We start from the raw sequence: 22,665 nt of genomic DNA, 5'->3' as shown, positions 1-22,665 counted from the left end.
AACGCTCACTCCAGCCCATCGCTACATTCGCCGCCTTCCACACCCGTACCGCAATCTTGGTAGGGCCCGTGAGGGTCCTACCAGCAGATCGGGAGTAAAGCGCTCTGTTATAATTACCGCCGGGAAGCAGGAATTTATCCATCTCATACGCCGGGTTCAGACCAGGAGCATACGTGGCATGGTTAATTGCCGACAGTTGGGAGGCCCAATAGTACCGTCTAATGTCAGGAAGCGCGATGCCCCCGTCGTACCACGGGAGAGTAAGCTTTGCCAGAGCGATACGCGCCCGCCCGTCCCAGACCAGTCTCCTCTGCAGACTCTCCACCTCCCGAAAGTAGGCCACCGGAATGACATCAAAGGAGTTCTGAAGTGCGTAAAGAAATCTGGGAAGGGACATCATTTTAAACAGGGCCGCGCGACCAAGCGGAGACAGGGGCAACCTACACCAACGAGCCGTATCCACCCTCAAACGTCGGAGTGGAGACAGGAGGTTCTGCTCATAGCGGACCGCCGGGTCCAACGAAACATATACCCCCAGGTACTTAAAGCCGGATGAGGACGTTTGGATAGGAAGTAGAGGCGGCAAAATGGGAGGGCCACCAGAGATAGGGTACACGCAAGATTTGGACCAGTTAATTATCAAACCCGAGTTTTTCCCAAAGGAGGTGAGGACATCAAAGAGAACATTAAGCGACTGTCGCGGCGAGGTGAGGTACAGAAGAATATCATCCGCGTACAGCGAGACCCGATCCTCGAAGCCCGGGGCCCACAGGATCCCTCTGATAGAGGGCTCCCAGCGGAGCCAGGCGGCGAGCGGTTCCAAGGCAAGAGCAAAAAGCAGAGGGGACAACGGGCACCCCTGCCTAGTGCCCCTCCCGAGAGCAAAAGGCCGGGAAGCCCGCCCATTGACAACCACCTGAGCCATTGGTCCGGCATAAAGAAGCTTCACCCAGCTAAGAAATCCCTCCCCGAAGCCAAACTTCTCCAAGACCGCCCAGAGGAATGGCCACTCGATGGTATCAAAGGCCATGGTGGCGTCCAAGGAAACCAATACGGCTGGTTCAGAAAAGTATTTTGCCCTAGCTAGGACGCCGTGCAGACGCCGCAGATTAAGAGCAGTATTACGGTGGGGGATAAAGCCGCATTGATCCGGATGAATCAGATCACAGATAACGCTCAGCAAGCGGTTGGCGAGGACTTTAGCCAGGATTTTGGGTTCTGCGTTTAAGAGGGAGATAGGCCTATATGAAGCACAGCGGTCACGTGGTTTACCCTCCTTAGGAATCACGACTATAGTCGCCAGACGCTGGTCGGCGGGAAGGGAACCCCTCTCGTTCGACTCCTGAAACATACGACGGAGGAAGGGCGCGATTTTATCCGGGCGTAGTTTGTATAGCTCGATCGGCAGGCCATTGGGGCCCATGGCTTTGCCCGAGCGAAGGGAGCCAATCGCGGTAGCAATCTCATCGACGGCCAAGGGGGCATCCAACCGCTCACGGTCCTCGACGGATAAGCCGGGCAGGACAATATCCCGTAGTAGAAGACGAGTGTCGTCTTCATCTCTGTCAGACCCCGGGGAATACACCGTCCGGAGGTGGTCAGCAAAGCACTCCACAATCTCGCCAGGCTCAGTCACACACACTCCATCCGCAACCCGGAGCTCTGGGACCACACGATTCACTCTCTCCTTCCTATCTAGCCAAGCAATCAATTTACCAGCCTTGTCTCCAGCATCATACAACCTACCCTGCTGCTCCCTATGCATGGTCCGGGCAGCGTCAGTGACAAGGGACTTATACTCGAACTGCTTCAGGCTGAGGGCATGTAGCCCATCCGGAGTGACACCCGTCTCCAAGGCCGCCTCCAACCCCAAGATGTCGGTCTCCAGCTCCACCACCGCCTCAATCTTAACCTTCTTAGCCGCCACAATCTGGGATAGGGCCTGCCCACGGAGTACTGCCTTAAAAGCTTCCCACAGGGACACTGCGGACATCACCGACCCATCATTCTCAAGGAAGTATTGGTCAATCGACTTGACCAGACTATAGCGGATCGTGGGGTTCCGCAGGTACCAAGGGTTAATAGGAGCGATCCGCCCAGCAGACCGCGTCCCAGTGTCAAAAAGCAACCACAGTGGGGAATGATCAGAAATACCCCGGGCCAGATGCTTAACCTCTCGAATCCGGGCAGTCTGGGCCGCGGGCATAAGAAAGTAATCCAATCTGGAGAGACTCCCATGCGCCCCAGAGTGAAAAGTGTACTGACACTGTGTAGGATGCATTAACCTCCAGCAATCGACCAGACCGAAGGTCTCCAAGAATCCGCCAAGCCACGCCTGTGCAGCAGGGAGGGCCCTGGGCGGGTGGCGATCCCGGTCGCCCGAGACCACCGAATTGAAATCCCCACCCATAAGCAGAAGACTGTCCGGAAGGTCAAGCAGCATTCGACCCAAGTCTGAAAAGGTGGAGTTCTGGAGGCCCGGGGGAACATAGACAGAGACCAAGGAAAGGGACTGCCCCTCCCACCGCCCAGTCAAAGCCACATAGCGCCCTCTATCGTCCGGGACTACCCTGGTGATCTCCAGCGGAAGTGAAGAGCGCAGGAGAATGCCAACCCCTCTAGAGCCAGTGGTGAAACCAGAATGGGCAACGAGTCGGTACCCCCCCCTGTTCATGGCATGACAAACGTTACCCACCAGATGCGTCTCCTGTAAAAACACCACATCAGGAGACATACGTCGCAAATACTGCAGCACAACACCCCGTTTGATACGGTCCCCCAATCCATTGACGTTCCATGACATCAACCTCAACCCGTCCACCCCCATCCCCTCCAATCGATCAAGGGTCCCCCAGCAGATAGCGCAACGCCCAAGACTGGAACAGAACAAAGACCTCGCATTAAAAACAAAACACACAAATCAAAACCCCCCAACCCCCCCAACTGCCAACTCCCCCCACCCTGCACCCCTGCGACCCGAAAAACCACCCCAACTTGCAGTGTGCCTGTCGCCCCATAAACCCCATTCTACGGAAAGACCCCGGAGGAGGAGAGGGACCCGTCCCCAACCGCCCCCCACATAGATCATAATGAAACAAAATGCAAAAGAGAAGTTGAACCCAGCCGAACAGTACAAAATGGCAAAGTCAAGGACCAAAGTCACTCCGAGGGAGACCCGCCACCCTCGGTACCAGCAGAGGGCCCAGGCCGGTCCCCGCGGCCCGGCAGCGAGTCAAGCCAGTCACTCACAGTTGCGGGAGAGTCAAAAAAGGTTGTCCGATCTTCGTGCTCCACTCGGAGCCTAGCAGGAAAAAGCATGGAGTACTTGAGACCCAGGTCGCGGAGGCGACGCTTTACCCCCTGGAAGCCCATCCTTTGTTTCTGGACAAGTTGGGTGAAGTCCGGGAAAAAGTTAATAGACGCATTCTCATGGCGGACCGGGCCATGGGCCCGCGAGGCCTGCAAAATCACATCTCGGTCTCTGTAGTAGAAAAGTTTGGCAACAATGGGCCTCGGGGGGGCCCCCGGCCGCGGCCGACCGCCCGGAACTCGATGGGCCCGCTCCACGGCAAAGAACTTACTCAGGCCGGCGGGGGCAAGATGCTTGAGGATGAGCTCCTCCACCAAGAGATCCACCGGGTGGTTGTCGGAGGTCTCCGGGATGCCTATGACGCGGATGTTATTGCGGCGGGCCCGTCCCTCAAAGTCCTCCAGCCGCCGGGCCATCAGATCGTTGGCCGACTTGAGGTCGCCGAGAGTGGCCCGCTGGTCCGACACATCCGCCACCAGGGTGGACGTCCGCACGTCAAGCGATTGAACCCTCTCGTTGGTCTTGGAGAGATCCGCCCGAATCAGTGCGACATCAATAGCCACCGTGTCGATTTTACGGGCCAAGGCCTCGTATTGCGTAGCAATAGTCTCCTTGATGCCGTTAATGGCGCCCATAATGTCCTGCAGGGACGGATCCGAGGGCATGGACGGGCCACCACCAGCTTCGTCCGAGGGGGCTCCAGCCGCTCCAGGGGACCCTCGACCTTGAGTATAGCGGTCCATGTTGTTCGTCTGGACCGGACCCCCGCGGAGGGATGTCTTAGTCTTATGCCCCTCGGGGCCCCCCCTGCCACCCATGAGAACCACACTCACCAACGGGGACCACCAGCCCAGCGTCAAGGGGGCACCGGCCACTCAGTCAGAAGCCGCACCAGATACCGTGATGCGGCCGGGCGAGGAAACCAAAGTCAACGGGCACACTGGCAGCAAGCGGAGACAAGGGCATCCAGCAGAGATAAACACCCAGCCGCTCCAATCAGTTACGATCTCCAGCCCCTCAGGGATCCAAAAGTGAAACCGAAAGTAATGGAGCGGCCACTGGCACAGATCCGCTGCCGCTGTTGTTCAATTACACCCCGGCTCCACAGGTCACCCTCGCACCGGGCACAGCCATCGATTGGGCCTCGAAAGTTCCAACCACCGTAGATCAGGATTCCCAGGTCCGATTCGGTTCCTGAAAGAAGGTCAACGTTCAGCCAGAATTCGCCTTCCAGATTCCGTCAGCCAAGTCAGGATAATGTCAGGATAAATTCCGAGGAGCAGCGAGGGTCCGGGGAGCCCTGTGATCACGCGACCATCTTGGATGCGCGCTAGGCTCCTCCTACCTCAAAGGTTTTTTAAATGCTAATTCCTAACTATATCAGGCCTGAAACCTATGTTTTTGTCAGTGAATTTAAAAGGTTTTGTAAATGCTAATTCCTAACTATATCAGGCCTGAAACCTATGTTAGCCACCATTTTAGAAACATCTTACTTTCCAAACTGCCATTTCATTTACAGAGACAATTTTCTGGAGCCAAAGGTATGCAGAAAACAAAGGCATTCACAAAGACCTAGGTTTGCGAAATGTAGACATTGAATGGATTGGACAGAGAGGGTTAAAGTGGCACCGATTGATGCCATTGCTGAAATCCTTCATGCAAATCCAACACCCTGACCTCATAATAGTGCACTGTGGGGGCAATGACCTAGGCACTTTGACTGGGGTAGGTCTGGAAATGCTTATGAAAGACACCTTTGCAGAACTGATTTCACTTTTCCCTAAAACCCCCTTTTTGTATTCTAGCATATGCCAAAGGCATAAATAGAACTGGTCCGATCATTTTTGTCCACAGATTGAGAGAGCTAGGAAACATGTGAATAAATCTGTTTCTGCTTTTCTCCGAGATTACAGAATGGGGTCCATTTACAATAACAATCTGCGCTTTCATATGCAAGAGATGTATAGGAGAGATGGAGTACACTTTACTGATGAAGGAAACAGAGCCTTCCTCAACAACTTTAGACTCTGTATAGGTACTTACTTATAAGTACCAAAAACTCTCAATGAACACAACGGCTCTTTTTAGAGCCACCGAACAACAAAACACTTAAGCTTAATCTTTATCTCCCAACAATTTCATTTTTTTCCCCTTGGATCCGCGAACCCACCGCGAGAGAATCCGTGCATCCAACGCGATAGGATGCGCGCACCGTGCACGCATTTCGCCGTTTTTTTTTTTTTTAAAGGGGGGCCCCAGGGGGTCTTTCTAGGACCCCTAAGCACCTCTAGATGGTCAGAGTATTTCCACTCTGCCCCTTTATATGTTTTACACACTTTTTCCCCTTGCTTCTTCAGCCTCGCTTCTACCGAGGCAGAAAATGGCCGCCAACAGTTCCTGGTTTCGAATGTAGAGACACTCGACAGCCAATTAGCATTCAGCGCGCGATCGGGAGAATGCGCGCTCGGTTCGGGGAAGGTGCGCGTACGGTCCGCGGATCCTCCGCGGCCATAGATATTTATGTACTTTTAACTCTAATTTTCTCAGGAACTACTGAACGGATTTACACCATATATGCAAAAGGCATGAGTCCAAACTGAGGACTACCTCTTTGCCAAATTTGGTGTCATTCCATTCAGCGGTTCGGGCTGTAGTCAACAGATCCTATGGGAAATTGCATGGGTAAAACGCGTTTTGGGACCCCCCTTTTTTCTCGACCCCCGCTTGACGAATCACCGCAAAACTTTCAGGGTAGGAGCGGAGCTGGCCAAAAGCTTGGAAAATTTTGCGAAGATTCGTCAATCGGCGCCAAAGATATTCCCAATAGAATGTTAAGGATTTCCTATGGAAAATAGGTCCTAACTATTACTATCTACTGGCGACCGCCAGTAGATATATATATATATATATAAATATTCATGAATTACTCACTTTGGCGTATGAATTCCCTGAGTAGTTCAATATTGAATTAGCACTTGCTAAATTAATTAACAGGGATTTGAATAAATTATGGAATATGCATGATAAATACATTTTGTCTCTTGGGGGAACTTGTATATTCAAATTATTGTTGTGTTCCGGAGATGTCCACTAGGACTTGATCATTTGACCACAAGTGGAATAACATCACATTGGGTTAATCTATCCCCATGTTTATTGATTTGCAAATCAAAGGTGGTACAAATGGCAATTATGGAATTCACCAGAAAAATGTCTAATTTTATTGTTCCACGTGCGTATTTACACCATATATGCAAAAGGCATGAGTCCAAACTGAGGACTACCTCTTTGCCAAATTTGGTGTCATTCCGTTCAGCCGTTCGGGCTGTAGACAACAGATCCTATGGGAAATTGCATGGGTAAAACGCGTTTTGGGACCCCCCTTTTTTCTCGACTCCCGCTTGACGAATCACCGCAAAACTTTCAGGGTAGGAGCGGAGCTGGCCAAAAGTTTGGAAAATTTTGCGAAGATTCGTCAATCGGCGCCAAAGATATTCCCAATAGAATGTTAAGGATTTCCTATGGAAAATAGGTCCTAACTATTACTATCTACTGGCGACCGCCAGTAGATATATATATATATATATATATATATATATTTTCATGAATTACTCACTTTGGCGTATGAATTCCCTGAGTAGTTCAATATTGAATTAGCACTTGCTAAATTAATTAACAGGGATTTGAATAAATTATGGAATATGCGTGATAAATACATTTTGTCTCTTGGGGGAACTTGTATATTCAAATTATTGTTGTGTTCCGGAGATGTCCACTAGGACTTGATCATTTGACCACAAGTGGAATAACATCACATTGGGTTAATCTATCCCCATGTTTATTGATTTGCAAATCAAAGGTGGTACAAATGGCAATTATGGAATTCACCAGAAAAATGTCTAATTTTATTGTTCCACGTGCAATGAATTAGGAATTGTAAATGGGGCAACGTGAAGTCTTATGTGATTCTCTAACGTAATGAATTTTGTTTGTTTTTATTATTTTAGCGGCAGTTTTGCATGGTTATAATTATGGTTTACCGTTCTTATTGGAACCAGTATTTAATATCAGTACTACTTACATTTTGTTTTCAAAAAATTTCTCACAAAATCGACAAGGCTCATATCGGTCATAGAGGATAAGAAAGCGGTATCCAAGCGCGCTCATGGTTGGGTCGTGCTTAACAATTACGAAGTTCTTAAACCTCAGCCCTACCTCAAGGTTGGATCGAGGCTCGTGATCAAAGAAAAATTCCTAAGGCTATGGTTGGGAGTCGGTCCGATCAACCCATTTTTGCCACTGTGGGAAGGAAGGTGGGGCGATCAGCTTTGTCGTTTGTGTACGAAAGATACTGAGACTTTGGTCCATATTATATGCAAGAAGTTAGATGACATCTGGAAAACACTGTTAAAAACATTATTTAACCAACACGGAGTGAGGACCTGTAGGCAGGCAGTGATGCTGTGCTTTAATTCAACCTTACTGCAACTAAACTGTCGCCTTACAAAATTCTACAATCTGGCAGCACGAAGACTGAAAAAACCTGCTGCCAACGGTTAAGAACTACAATAGAGTGTTGTAGATGCTGTATTGTACCACTCCACAGGTTTAATCTAGAAAGTTTACACAACTGACTATATACAGGCCTTAAATCTGTGCCAGCGGAGCTAACACACTTGAAACAATTTTATGTCTTTTAATCACAAAACAAAGCATTTTTTAACTTTGTACCTTATTTGAAATTGTTTTATTCATGCAAAATTTCTGAAATTAACCTTTAATGTTCTAAATGCAACGGTTTTAATTAATCATGCATAATAAAACGTACTTACTTACTTTTTACATGCAACACTTTCTATGATGAATTCAATATATAATCGTGATTTAATGATTTATATAATGCACAGCGCAATAACATTTCTATGTCTATTGTGACCTCACCGGCATAAAATGGTGATTCAGGAAGTACTTGGTGACTTGATAAAGGCCGTTTCCGGCTGAGACGTGTTGTTGTTTTTTGGATAATAAATTATCTGTCTGGAATTGGTGTGCCGCCTCATTCTTCAGTGTGGAGCGGTTCGTGGATATTTTGTGGTTTACTGCAGCCACTGATGGCACCAACACATAAAGGCAGGCTTACGGTGATTTTGGGCCGACTTTGTGGAAATATAAATAAATATTATATATATCTCAAATATTATCTTTAGGAACCACTGCTGTACTTTATTATGAATGTAGCTGCAAACCCTGATGGGTTTTTACCGTATAGGCTTTGTCACACATGGTGAGAGGAAGGTGTTTAGTGCAGGATCAGGCCCTGCGCCCTACCCATCACCTCCCACGGCGAAAGGAGGTGACTTGGTAGTTGGCTGACTATATATATATATATATATATATATATATATATATATATATATATATATCCACACAAATTTCTCCAATTCAAAGGAGCCCCCGACCCTTCAGGGCGGCCTCGTTACAAAGTGGGCATGGAGCAGCCCACCAACGTCAGCACAACGAGGAAACACACCGAGGCCCTTTACAGAGATCAAAAACGATTTATTTTCAGTGACAGCAGCAATCCTTCCCCTTTCCTTACGCGTTTCAGCTCTCGCCTTGGTCACAGGTGGGAAAGTTATCAAAGGCAAAGTGCTTCGTGCTGGTTAAAATACGTGATGTCACATGACCTGCAGATGGAAATGCGAGTCCCACAATGCATTGTACAGGTATGTTGAGTTCCACAGGGAATTTCAATGAATTCTCTTTCGCAATGTACTGCTGTTATTTACATTGTACCTTCATTGCTTGTAATGGAAATACTGTCCTTATTGCCATGTGTTGAATTGTTAGCCAGTGCTCATTTTAAACGTACACCGCATCAAAACGTTTCTTCCTCTAGATGGTCAGAGCGGGATGTCAACCCCTCCGACTCCCTTCCAAACAGTCACGCTTTTCGCATTAGTGGCATTCCCAGGTAGGTTACGTGACTGTAGTGGGTCATGCTCCCGATTAACATCCACACAAATTTCTCCAATTCAAAGGAGCCCCCGACCCTTCAGGGCGGCCTCGTTACAATGTGGGCATGGAGCAGCCCACCAACGTCAGCACAACGAGGAAACACACCGAGGCCCTTTACAGAGATCAAAAACGATATATATATTATTTTTATTGTATTTTTTTACTGAAAAAGAAATCAACGGTTAAAGTGCCAATACAGTTAGGTGTTGAAAGTACATCAATAATGAAATCACTGATGACATCTCAAATTACATCACTGATGATATCATATAATCATTGCGACACCTTTCTACAGGGCTACACGCTACACCTGAAGACAATTTTCTGTTCCTCTTCATGTGATTACCCTCTTAAAACACTTCATCTGACCAGGAATTATAAGTTAAGAGGTTGACAGGCAGCGATTCATTTGGGTCGGTGGGGGTCACAGGCACTTCTATTTGGGGGCCAACACCTATTTTATGCAGAAAGACAAGAAAAGTGTCAAAAAAGGAGAAAGCAGGAACCTGCAAAAGCGAGAAAAACGGACAAGGAGTGGCTGGTGGTGAATTAAAAGACCACAAGCCTGGGTATTAGGTACGCCAACATTAATTTGCACCAGCTGCTGGCTTTTGAGCAGAGCTTCGGGCACTGGCACTCTTTCTTTCACAAACTGAGCACTGTTGACAGGTATACATTTGCCACTGAAAAGACACATTCTGTCCGGCCCTGTAGCCAACGCTGCGCAGTTTAGTAAAATATACTGAATACATTCCTGAGAGGAGCATAATAGCATATAGACTTTGAACCATGCTGAAGACACCAGTGTGAGATAAAAAACCTGCAAGTAGGACACCCCTATACTCTATATGCAATGTCTGAAAATCTTCAGCGAAGTTCTGTAAATAAACAAGTATTGCTTATAAAATTTGTCCATAAAACTGAGTTGTGTTACAACTATTTAATATGGACATGTGGCTAGATAGCCACTGGTGGTTAATATATTGCCCACAACAACTTTGGCTATTCTCACATAGGTTTCTTAGAACAGGCTTTAACTTTTATCCACAACCTACTTTCAAACATAGCTCTGCAACCCGCATCAGGTGCACCTTCACCTATTTCTTCCACCCCAAACTTCGTTCTTAAACGTTGCATCATATAACTTTTAAAATCAATCAATCAATCAATATGAACTTTATTCGGATAAAAACAACATATCCATAAAAGTACAGCATAAAATAATATACAAAAATTACTAGAGACATAAAACTGTTACGCAATTTAAAAGGTCAATTAATCAGGGTGCATAGAGTTACGTATACGCATCACTGTTTTTAAAAATGATCCAACTCTTAAACATAATTCGTCGTCGGTAATAGCTAGCACCTTCTCGTAAGCCACCTTGTAATCGGTAATGTGTCGAGATTTAAAATATGGGATCAAGAATTTTTTAATGGGGGCTGAGTAATAACTACAAAAGAACAAGAAATGTAACATTGACTGCTTTTGAATGTTATCACAGGGGCACAGTACTGAATTAAAATTATGTATGAACCCGATGGGAAATGACAACAGATATTTCATGGTGTCTGTCCTTAGGCTGAAAAATAGACCTCTTTCCCAGCAACTAATAGGTTTAACAAGATATCTGGGCATGGCAGGGGACATTTCTATCTGCATATATCTGGCAACTGAGGTTTTGCAACACTCAGTTGATACTCGTGCTTCATTATAGAGGATATACAGAGACTTTTCCAATTTTTTGATGTTAACAGAATTATGTTGCAATGGGTATAAGAAGAGATGTTCCATATTCAGGCTATTTAAACTTTTCCGGACCCCTGCTAACCACGGTATATCCATCCCTTTATCACATTTTAGGCAGTCATTGATTATTTCCCTTGTCAAGTGTGCAGCTGGGTTTTTCCAGATTCTTAGCCAAAACAGGACGGGGCGAGCCTTAATAAAATCCTCAACATATGGTAAATGAAGTTCTCTATGAGCAGCAAACGTTGAGGAAAAGAAAGGTGCGCCCAAAATCTTACGGCAGAATCTATTCTCTTCACGCTGTATAGGCGTGCTAGCTGTATGCCCCCAAACCTCCGCCCCATATGTTACGGTTGGTGTGCATTGCAATCTATACATTTTGATGATGGAAGACACAACCTCTATATTCTTTGGCTTCGGTAACCTAAGTATGGTATTAATAGAGTTAATACATTTTCGTTAGCAATAAACTATATGGTCATTCCATAATCCATTTGATGCAAAGAGCAAGCCAAGATACGGGAAAGTGCATGTGCTCAGTAACTGGTTAGAGTTTATGGCTATTGTGAAGTTGGAGTATTTCTTAGACCCACACGACATTAAAAAGGATTTTTTAAAATTTGTGCACAGATCCAAAGTTGCCATAAACTTAAAGTCATGGACCAGGGTGCGTAAAGCTTTAGGAGTACGTCCCATTAAAACTGCATCGTCAGCATATAACAATGCAGGAATTATATGGCCACCAATCAATGGGACGTCTTCAGTTGAGATCAACAGAGATTTAGTTAAATCATTAATGTATAAAATGAATAGGAGGGGGGCCAGTACAAACCTTGTCTGACCCCTCTACCTACTTCAATAGCTTTAGAGATCTCACCATTCATACTAATGCGCACCCTAGCTTTTAAGTCTCTGTGCAAATAAGCCAAAAAAGAAACTAAAGAATCATCCAGCCCAAGATCCAACAAGATTTGCCACAATCGTGATCTGTTTACAAAATCAAAGGCCGACGTGAGATCCATAAATGCCAGATACATGGGGACTTTTTTGGCTACGGTATATTTACCAATAATTAGATTAAGGTTGAGGCACTGTTCCACAGTGCCAACCTTACTCCTAAATCCCAGCTGGCAAGGATGTAATACCTTAGAATCCTCGGCCCAAGACCTGATCTTGTTGAACAACACCCTTCCCAAAATTTTAAGGGTGTTGTCAATCAACGCTATTGGCCTGTAGCAACTCGGGTTAGAACGATCGCCCTTCTTAAAATTTGGAACTATGGTGCTACAGGACCAAGTTTCAGGGATGGATGAGTTAGTCAAATTATTAAAAACATTAGTGAGTAATGGTGCCCAAAATTCAGGGTGGCTCTTAATGAGGTCGATCGGAAGACCGTCTGGGCCGGGGGCTTTGCCTCCCAGACTTTGACTAATGGCTTCTTCGACTTCAGATAAATCAAATAAGATATTTGCAGTATATGTAAACTCCCTAGGATCCCAAATAATGGGGGCAGCATAAATTTTACTAAAATGAGCCTCCCAAGACTCGCTAGAAATGTTACAGCTAGTCGGTGTGGATATGTTTCCCACGAGTTTGATATCTTTGACTGCTTTCCAGAAGTTCTTACCATTTTTTAGTTCATTTGCACGCACAAGTTTAGTCCAGTGATCATTAGTGATCACCTCCTTCCTGCGTATGATAGCCTTCTTGTAATTTTTTCTCAATATTGGCACAAGGAGGCTATCTCTCGGTTTAGTTACGAGTGCCTTTCTTAGTGCTCTGTTGGCCGCAGAACAATCGGCGTCAAACCACCTCGGGTCTGGATTTATATTCTTCGTTGGCTTGGACAGTATTTTTTTTATGCCAAGACAGAGTTCAGAAAAGGCATCAACTACCTCTGTGTTACTGTCTCTATATGTCAGGCAGGCATTGATCAGGTTCTGATGCAATTTGATCATAGTTTGAAATAATGCAATATTATCAATACCACGCCACACAAGTCGGAGGTTATCAGTAGATGTCGTGAGGTCACTTGCTCCCGGCGTACGTTTGTACGTTGGGCGGCGTGTGAAACTTAGGGTAGTACTAATGGGATTGTGGTCACCATATATTGTTGGAATTACTTCTGCCTTTAACACGTAATTTGTAAGGGGAGCAGTCACAAAAATGTAATCGATAGTGGAGGTTGAGCCCCGACTTCTATAGGTGGGGATAGTGCATCCATCAGTAGCTGCAATTTCCATAATGTTTAAAAAAATTTGCGAGTTTAGATGGTTCGTTAGCTGCTCACCTCTCTTACATAGCGAGCCAATAATATTGGGTCGAATGTCAGGATTAATGACTCTGGGGAGCCTAACATTAAAATCACCACCTAGGCATATACCTTTATTTAGGGCGCCATATTCTTTTTCCAATTTTGAAATAAAATCAAACAACTTTAAAAAGTTCATATTGGGAATATTTGTAAAATCGTTATTATAAAAATTAACTATATATAGTGCATCACTTGCAACCTACAGCTTGCTGAGATCTGTGCCGTTTGTAGACAGCAATATTTCCACTGTTCGTCGGTGAGTTCTCGCCCAATATCCCCCCACTGCACCCGTGCCCGACTATGAATTCCCTCCCTGTTGGATTGTATGGTAGTGTATAATGCTGATACTAGGTGCTTTCCATCCGTGGAGCCCAGCATGTGGTGCAGCGGGACCAGACTTAAGGGTTACCGTGGAAAATCCAGAATAATTGATCGTATTCCCTGTCGTAGGCGTACATAAAGGAATACATCCAGTGGTGTATATGGAATATTCTGCAAAAAGTGCTCTAGAGTACAAAACACACCAGCATTAAACAGATCACCCCACGTGTAAATGTGAGCTCGCTTGCATAACTCAAAAAAAACCCTTTCCTGCAGCAATGACAGCTGAGGATGATATGTTAGTGGGAGCCGAGGGGAGTAAAGGACAGGCAAGGCCAAAAAAGACGTTATCTTTTTCCACGCGTCAACCGTACCTGTGACAGTAGGTGGTGTCGCGCGTGAACGCATAGGTCCATGTATCAGGCCGCTCAGTGGTATTGGGTCTGCCAGCCAGTCCTCCACAGCTATTTGAGGCATGTATTTGGGGGGGGGGGGGGGGGGGGGTAAATGTATCCAATAATAGGCATAGTGCCCCTGCGTGTTCAGAAAATAAAGTTCAAAATCAGGAATATGAAAGCCCCCCTGATCATATGGTCGCATTAACGTCGCCCATATAAGTCTTGGTTGTTTCCCTCCCCAGAATAGCCGAATCATTTCAGAGTGTAATGTCTGAAAGAAATAGTGTCCGGGATGATATGGGATGTTGAGAAACAGATAAGAGTAATTGCGGTAGTATAATCATCTTTATAAGGGAAGCCCTTCCCGCTAATGAGAGTGGTAACGAGATCCAACGCGTAATGTTGGCAGTGAGTCATGTGATAGCCGTACCATAGTTTGCCCGTATAGTCTCTTCTTTATCTCTGGTAATCTGTATGCCGAGATATCGCAATTCATTGTCACACCAGTCCAGAGGGAAATCCAGTGGGAATTTAGGTACTGCTGGTGTTAGAGGGAAAACTTGCGACTTCCCCCAGTTAATATTAATGCCCGACAACCCACCGAATCGTATGAATTCTCATAATATGGGATTCATATTCTGCATGGGGTCCCTAATATACAACGTCGAATCATCCACATACAATGAAATTAGTATCTGGCGCATGCAGCAGCGAAATGCCTTGTCTTTATGGATTTGACGTAATCTGGAAGCTAAAGGTTCCACAGCTATGGCAAACAGTGGGGACAAGGGACACCCCTGTCGAGTGCCTCTCGAGATTTTATCGACTGGGATAGTCGCCCATTGATCAATATCTTGGCAGTAGGCTGATGATATAGTAATTTAATCCAGGATAAATATATATGTGGGAAGCCCATTCTCTGCAATACCCCAAACAGGTAGTTCCACTCCACGGAATCAAATGCCTTAGTGGCATCTAAAAATACTGCGGCGAGTGGGAACTCGGGGTCCACTGTCTGGATTAAAGAGAACAAAGTTCTGAGGTTGTGGGATGTATTTCTACCTGGTACAAACCCTGACTGGTCAGGGAGTATTAGCTTATCCATTAGTAGAGCCAGCCTGTTAGCCAGTGTTTTTGCTAAGATTTTTGTGACGCAGTTTAACAGCGGTATGAGTCACAGGATTCAGGGGGCTTGCCGGGTTTCAGCAGTGATGTAACTATTGCGTCCCTCATCGATGGGGGAAGTATGCCTACCTCTAGGGATTCTTCATATACCACTTTTAACACTGGTGCCATGATGTCTATGTAGCTTTTATAAAATTCTGCCGGCAAGCCATCAGAGCCTGGGGCCTTCCCATTCTTCAGTTGCATAATGGCTTCCCTGATTTCATCAACCTCCAATGGATGCATTAGGAATTCCCTTTGTGTATCACTAAGCCACCCAAGTGCTATGTCTCCCATAAAGTCATCTAATTCTGGAGTTGCCCGTCTCTGGAATGTGTATAGGGTCTCGTAGTGCGGGACGAATGTGTCTAATATGGTCGGTGTGTCATGTTGCAGCAATTTCCCAGGTCCCTGTATCTCCAAGATGTATGCATTAAAGCGTGGGCTCCTTGTCACCTCAGCCAGTGCCCTACCCGGCCTCTCACCTTCTCCATATTTGCGGGCTATCCAGTACTTGCCTCTGAATTTGGACTCTGAGTGCCGTGACTTCATAGTCAGTTAATTTTTCCCGAAATTCTGTTTGCACTGGTCCCACTTCTCCTCTCCCCATCAGTCTCTCCAGTTCTCGTAATTCTCGTTCTAGTTTGTACAAGGTATTCTGTAAGTCTTTCAACACCCCAAAACTTTTGGACATACAGAATCCTCTTATCGTCACTTTAAAAGCTTCCCATATCACTTCAACGCTATCTACTGTCCCTTTATTCCTAATTAAAAAATCCTTAATTTCCTCTCCCAATTCTGCCTGAAAGACCATATCCAACAATGCCGCGGGCTGCAATCTCCAGCTTGGCTGTGGTCTATCATACCCCGGAGGAGTGAACGATACCCTCACCGGACAGTGATCTGAAAACGTCCGAGCCAAGTGTGATACACTACGTATGGACGGTCCCAATCCCTTAGACAACAGGCAATAATCTATCCTCGCCCATGTCCCTCTATGGGACGTAAAATGTGTGCCTTCCTGTCCCCGTGGGTGCGTATACCTCCAGCTGTCTATCAGCCCACCTTCTGCAATGATACCGCTCAGCGCTTCCTGTGCATTAGTATAATGGTGTGTGGCCACATTAGATCTGTCCTGGAGCGGGTTCAAGGCTACATTAAAATCACCACCCCAAACAATATGAGTTGAACCTATGTTCATTATTTTGCCCCAAAGATTAGTGAAGAATTCAGGGCTGTCCGTATTTGGTCCATAGCAATTCACAACCGTAATCGAATCCCTGCCAAGCCGCCCCCACGTGATGACATACCTGCCCTGCGGATCCACCAACACCCCCGCCATTTTGAAAGGGGTTTGTTTTTTAAACAGATTGGCAGTTCCACGAGCATAAGAGGAATATGATGAAAAAAAATGGCAGCCTGCCCATTTACTGGCAAAGGTGGTGAGATCCTTCGGATTAATATGAGTTTCTTGCAGCAAGGCTACCTGTGTTTGTTGCCGATCCAGATAGGCCAGGACTTGTCTACGCTTCCTTGAATTTCCAAGTCCCCTTACATTCCACAACAACACCTTCAGTACTGTTCTATCCTCCTGTGTCATTGTTCCCATGTTTTACCATCTGACTAGCACATTGAGTGTATTTGTACATTAACAATCTTGCATGTGGATATGTCGCTTTACTACCCTGTAATCGTACCATTGCGTCACTGTGAATGTTAAGTACCCCTTCCCATCCCCCCTCCCACTGAAACATCCCAAACATGCCAGTCATAGTAACCCCCACCCCCCTCCCAAACACCCCTCCGCTCCCTTATCGTAACATCAAAACCTGTAGCCTCCGACATGGAACTGGATAAGCAGTTTTGAAGGAGCAGAAACATTATAAGAAACAATAGTGGGGATCTCCCGGTTGGGGGATGCATCTGGGTGACCCACGAATACCTCGCCTCAGACCTGGTGGGATATAGCGATGTGCTTGTCCCTGGGTAGAGTTCGAGGGTGTTCGGCTTCAACGTAGTTTGGTATTCCCTACAGAGTGCGCTTCATTACTCGAGTATCCTCTCTCCCATTTATTCCATTTGATAACGTGGTCATATTGCAACGGCCATTGATCGGGACTGTGTCTATCAACCCTAAAGCGTGCCCGGTCATTGATTGTTGTCAAGTATCAGCGACAGAGACCGGGGGGAGCCCTCCAGCGCCTCTCCATGCCTTCGCGATTTTTTAAGTTGCTTCAGAAACTCTTCAACCTGCTGAGGCTTCGTGAAAAAAGTTTGGGTTCCCTGATGCGTGACACGAAGGCGGGCTGGGTACAACTAGGCGTAGTCAATCTGGGCTTGCTTCAACTTATGTTTCACTGCCATAAATTTGCGGCGTTCTTCCTGCACAAGTAACATGAAGTCTCGGTACATGGTAAATGACATTCCATCATAAGTCAACTGTTGTTTCTCTCTGGCCACCCTTAGTGCTGTATCCCTATCTCTGTAATTTAGCAAGCGAGCAATTATGGGCCTGGGTGTACTACCAGGAGGCGACTGTGGACCGAGGGACTGATGAGCCCTTTCCACTATGAATTGGGAGGATAGGTGTTCAGCCCCCCACCACCGCCACCAGCAGCTTCTCAATATACTCTTCCATCTTACCCGTATTTGTGCTCTCCGGTATGCCCAAAACGTGCATGTTGTTCTGCCTACTGCGCGCCTCAATGTCCTCGTTCTTAGCCGCTATGACTTTGAGCAGTTTATCTAGTTGCGCTGTCGTTTTTTGTACCTGGGTTGCAGTGTCCTCAACATCTGAAATGCGATGCTCCGCTTCCTTACGGAGCGTTTCATGTCCTATCTTGTGGGCTATTGCATCCATGCGGGTACTCATCGTGTCCATTTTGTCCGCAATGGTTGTGAATCCTTGCCGCATCTCCTGCAAAATGGAGTTTAGATCCACTCCTGATGATGGCAGGTGTTCTGACTGTGTTGTCTCTTTCGCCGTGTCCTGTTCCGGCGAGTGCTGGTTCGTGGACTTTTTGCCATCAAATGTCAGTCGCGGCTGGCGGGCATCCGTTTTCCCCATTGTGGCTCTGCCGCCTGCGACAACCGTCGACTTGACCCAGGTACTAACCCTGCGCTACGAAGGTAATGTCCAGGGCCTCTGCCTCCCCACCCCCACAACAATGCTCAGTTCTGCTCACCGTTGCTCCGCGACTGCCAGATCCAGGTCCTGTCAAGGGCCTATACTTAGAGTATGTGCTTGGAATGCATATGTCTGCGGGGGGGGGGGGGGGAATATGAGTGCAGGAAACGGTTGTCCCCAAAGTCTCAGGACAGTGTCTAGCAAACCGGCCACCTTTTCGCCCAGCCTGCCAATGGCCATGGGGTAGTAGCTGCCAGCAAGCCTATAATACACACAGCACAGTGTTCATTTCCACCAAAGTTATTCGTTTCCGCCGCAGGCACCTCCGATGGCAGCAGAAACATATATTGTGGCGCCTGCCTCGGTTGTTGTGTCCCGCTTTGTACCGTGTGCTCTCCCCACCAGGCCCGGTACATAGGTTAGGAGCCTGGGACACTGGTGACGTTCATTTAGCCTGCAGGAGCATTACCCCATCCTTGCTGCGTGGCTCACAATTAGTCGTCTCTCTTATTCGCTGGTCGCAGCGGAGAATTATTCCCTACTCCGTGAGGCTCAGCACCCAGCACCCATGACATCTACTTATTTTACTTAATTCTGTAAATTATGTGTCACAGTAGGTCTAAAGTATTTACCTGATAAAAGCGTTTACCTTTTTTCGTGTACTGAAAAGCCAATAGCACCTGGAGAAAAGGAGTTGTCAATTAATTTGTGTTAAAAAAGCTGATTTATGTTGCTGATTAGTATTGCTTGTTTTCATTCATGTATTAAGCCCTTACCAGATCTTTCTCCAGCTGTATTTCACTGAAATTATACCATAGGACTGCTAATGGAGACCCTTCCGTTGCTTTGGTAAACCAATTATTGCGTCCTAAAATGTAAAATATTTTAATTGTGATTTTTAACACTGCAAATAACCAGGTTTGCATTCTATTGTAAACTTCTATGAGGTAACTGTAGGACCCTGTTTTGACATTGGTGCAACTGACCAACGTTTATGATGGGCCGTTTCTCTTTAGGTAGCAGAATTGTTGGTATAGAGATGAAAACAACTTCATGATATTTTAATTTTATTAACAGTTCACACAAACTTTACTTTTACCTCCAACTAATCAGCCTCTTCTAACTTGGAAAAAACTCCAACAAAGTTGAGTTGTAGCTTCTGGCTTTCTGCTACACTTGTATTTTAAAATAACCTACACTTAAATTAAATCATATTCCGTTTCAACACTATAATAGAGGATAGGCATCCAACTATAGCGAATTTATAAATATGTGTCACCACCCATGAAGGATCAAACTAGTTTGGGTTAAAGACAGTAAAAAATAAAACATTGAATTCATAAGTTGGCGCTATGTGTTAATGCAAGGGAGTTTTGACGTTCCAGAAATCATTTAGATTTTATCATCACATATTTGGAGTACAATTTCCTCCTTATGAAGGGAAATTCGGAAAAACTGTCAGAGAGAGTACCTCAAGGACAGAAACCATGATAGTGCTGAACCCATCGGGGCGTGATGGGAAAGGCAGAGAGCGGAAATCTCTTCACTCACCACTGGAAGTGGGGAAAGAACATCCCTTTCACAGAGTTGAACTGTTGTGGAAGTGGCCACCTTTAGAAGAGGAAAAAGACACACAATGATGGAAGGAATATGGAACAAATCATTCACCCTCACTCAAGAGATCTGGATTAAATCCATCATCCTTTTGCTCACTATGCAACACCAGTTTAGATCCAGCCATATGCAAATTAGTCTTGACCCTGCTCCTCATGGGAACAGTCCAGCCCGAACTGCCTAGCCAGGAGCTCCCTGGACCACAACCAAGCATTCTGGGACCGGTTTCAGGGTATCACCCCTCAGCAGCCAGGCTAGCTTGAATCCAGTAATACAGTGAGCCTGGACCCACGTCTGGGCATACTCAGTGCACTTAGAGTGAGAAAGCAAGAGAGACACAAATGATGGACGGAATGTGAAACAAATCAAAAATTCACCCCCAGTCAAGAGATGTGGGTTAAATCCATCATTCTTTTGCTCACCATGCCACCCCAGTTTAGACCCAGCCATTTGCAAAAAAACTGTAAGTATTAAACAAAAACATTTGCATCAGAGGATGCCTCAAGGACAGAAACTATGATCGTGCTGAACCCATCAGGGCGTGATGGGAGAGGAAGGGAACGGAAACCCCTTCACTCACCACTGTAAGTGGGGAAAGAACATCCCTTTCACAGAGTTGTACTGTTGTGGAAGTGGTCACTTATAGAAGGTGTTTTAGCAAACTGGTAAACCAGAACTGAAACTGCTTTATCACAATCTACCATACTAGTGTAGTTAACGTAAAAAGAACAAAGCCAGGTCACACCATTACAAGTGTGGCAAGACAATTACATATCCAGAAATGGGTTTGACTGCTGGGTGGTTGACGTGAGAGAAAGATATTGAATGCGTAAGTGCTTCGGTGGTGGGTGTCGGATGAAAAGGACTGGCAAGGGGGTCTAGTGTCTGACACTGACAAGACAGACATCTAAAAAGCTCCTGGACAGTCACCCTTTGTTAGTATGAGTTACTGCTGACCTTCCAACACAAAATACGCTTTTTATTTACAATTTCTGGAGACCGTCAACTACATAATGAAAATTGCGTCTTTCAGCGCTGGAATTGTTTTTCTTGTCAACCAGAATTCAAGTCATACCCTTCTATTGACAAAACTACCAAGGAGCACAAGGATGGTCAAACTCCCCGATGCAAGGTAGGAAAAGGCATGATGATAACTGAATCTGGTTCTGCATAAGTAGGGGTTGGGTGTAAGTAGGAGTCCAGTCCAATAGAGGTGCCGGGTAGGTTTGTAGAAGTGTACACAGTTGTTGAGGTAAGTAGGACCAGTGCTGTGCAAGGATTTGTATGTGTGCATGAGGAGTTTGAAGAGTCCTCTTTTGTGGACTAGGAACCAGAGGAGTTCTTAGCGGTGTGGGGTGAGGTAGGTGCCTGGGGTCGTTTGAGTGTGAATTTGGCTGCTTAGTTTTGTATGTCTGGAGTCTTCTGGTTAGTTGTGTGTTAATTCCAACAGAGTGCGTTGCTGTAGTCCAGCTGGCTAAGGATGATGGTTTGAGTGACAGTTCTGCAAGTGTTGGCCAGGAGCCACTTGAAAATCCTTTTTAGTATTGAAAATCCTTTTTAGTATCTTGAGTGTGTGAAAGCAAGAGGCGGAGACTGCATTCTCTTGGCCAGCCATAGTGATTAGATTGTGGATTACTATTCCAAGGTTCTTTCTGTGGGTTGCGAGGTAGGGTGCAGGTCCGAACTCAGTAGGCCACCCGGTGGAGTCCCAAAGCAACGTGTCTTTGTCGAAGACTACTACCTCTGCCTTTTCTGTGCTGAGTGCTAAGCTTGAGGCAATTGGTTTTCATCCTCTTGGTCATGGAGGTGGAGAGGTTTGTCTGGTTGTTCGTTGTCTTGTCGGAGATGAAGCAGATGAGCTGGATGCTGTCTGAGCAGAATAGGACGATGACTCTGGGCGCGAAGTACGCTGGCGAGTGGGACCATGTAGGCATTGTACAGGGGGTGGGGCTAAGCAATGATCCTTGCGTAACAAAGCAGATAAGGCTGGTGGCAATTGAGGTGAAGGAGCCAGGCAGACCAATTGAGTGCAGTCAGTAAGGAAATAGCAGATCTAACGCAGCGCAGGTCCTTGATTGCCAGCATTGTGCAGTTGTTGGCTGAGCATGGAGTGGGAGACAGTGTCAAAGGTGGTGGATAAGCCCAGCAGGATCAGGACATCGATATCTCCTCTGTCCATGATCATGACATTCGTGGCAGTGATGATGGTGGTCTTTGTGCTGTGATTGGCCTGAATCCCGTTTCAGTGGGGTTGAGGAGGTGGTTGTCGTTAAGGCGGGTGGCTAGACATTTATGACTTTCGACAGGTAGGATAGAAGGGAGATGGGCCGGTCGGATCATTGAGTCACCTGAGGGTTGGGGGTTGGGAGGTGTGGAGGGTAGGAGGGAATGGGACAGTGTCATGCTTCCAGACATCTTGAAAGGAGTCAATGTTGATCAAATCGTTCATGATCAGGTTGAGTGCTGTGCTGATGGGGTATAGTCCTCTTGTGAAGTGATGAGGTCAGGGGTCCGATGGTGCTCCGGGGTGTATGGACTGCACAGTCATAGCAGCTTCTTGAGTGGTGAAGGTGGGCCAGGCAGTCAGGGCAATCCTCTGGGTGTTGGAAGGATGGCTGTGCAATGATGAGTAAAGGAAAGGATGGGAAAA

At 46.4% G+C, this 22,665-nt stretch overlaps 1 protein-coding gene across 4 annotated transcripts in view; it reads right to left on the bottom strand.

The window, feature by feature from the left end:
* Positions 1 to 22,665, bottom strand: part of RNF19A (ring finger protein 19A, RBR E3 ubiquitin protein ligase) — a 498,540-nt gene that overhangs the window by 360,057 nt on the left and 115,818 nt on the right. Inside the window, exon 1 of one of the 4 annotated variants that reach the window (XM_085605175.1) lies at positions 19,178 to 19,270. The exons of the other annotated variants lie outside the window; for them this stretch is intronic. The gene's annotated coding sequence lies outside the window, so the exon portion shown is untranslated. Of the gene's footprint in view, positions 1 to 19,177; positions 19,271 to 22,665 lie in introns of those variants that run through there. 4 annotated transcript variants of the gene reach the window in all.

The sequence above is a fragment of the Triturus cristatus genome, chromosome 5_1 (assembly GCF_964204655.1).
Source record: "Triturus cristatus chromosome 5_1, aTriCri1.1, whole genome shotgun sequence".
NCBI lineage: Eukaryota > Metazoa > Chordata > Amphibia > Caudata > Salamandridae > Triturus > Triturus cristatus.
The sequence above is the reverse complement of the archived record's forward strand: the minus strand, read 5'-3'. Positions and strand labels throughout refer to the sequence as shown.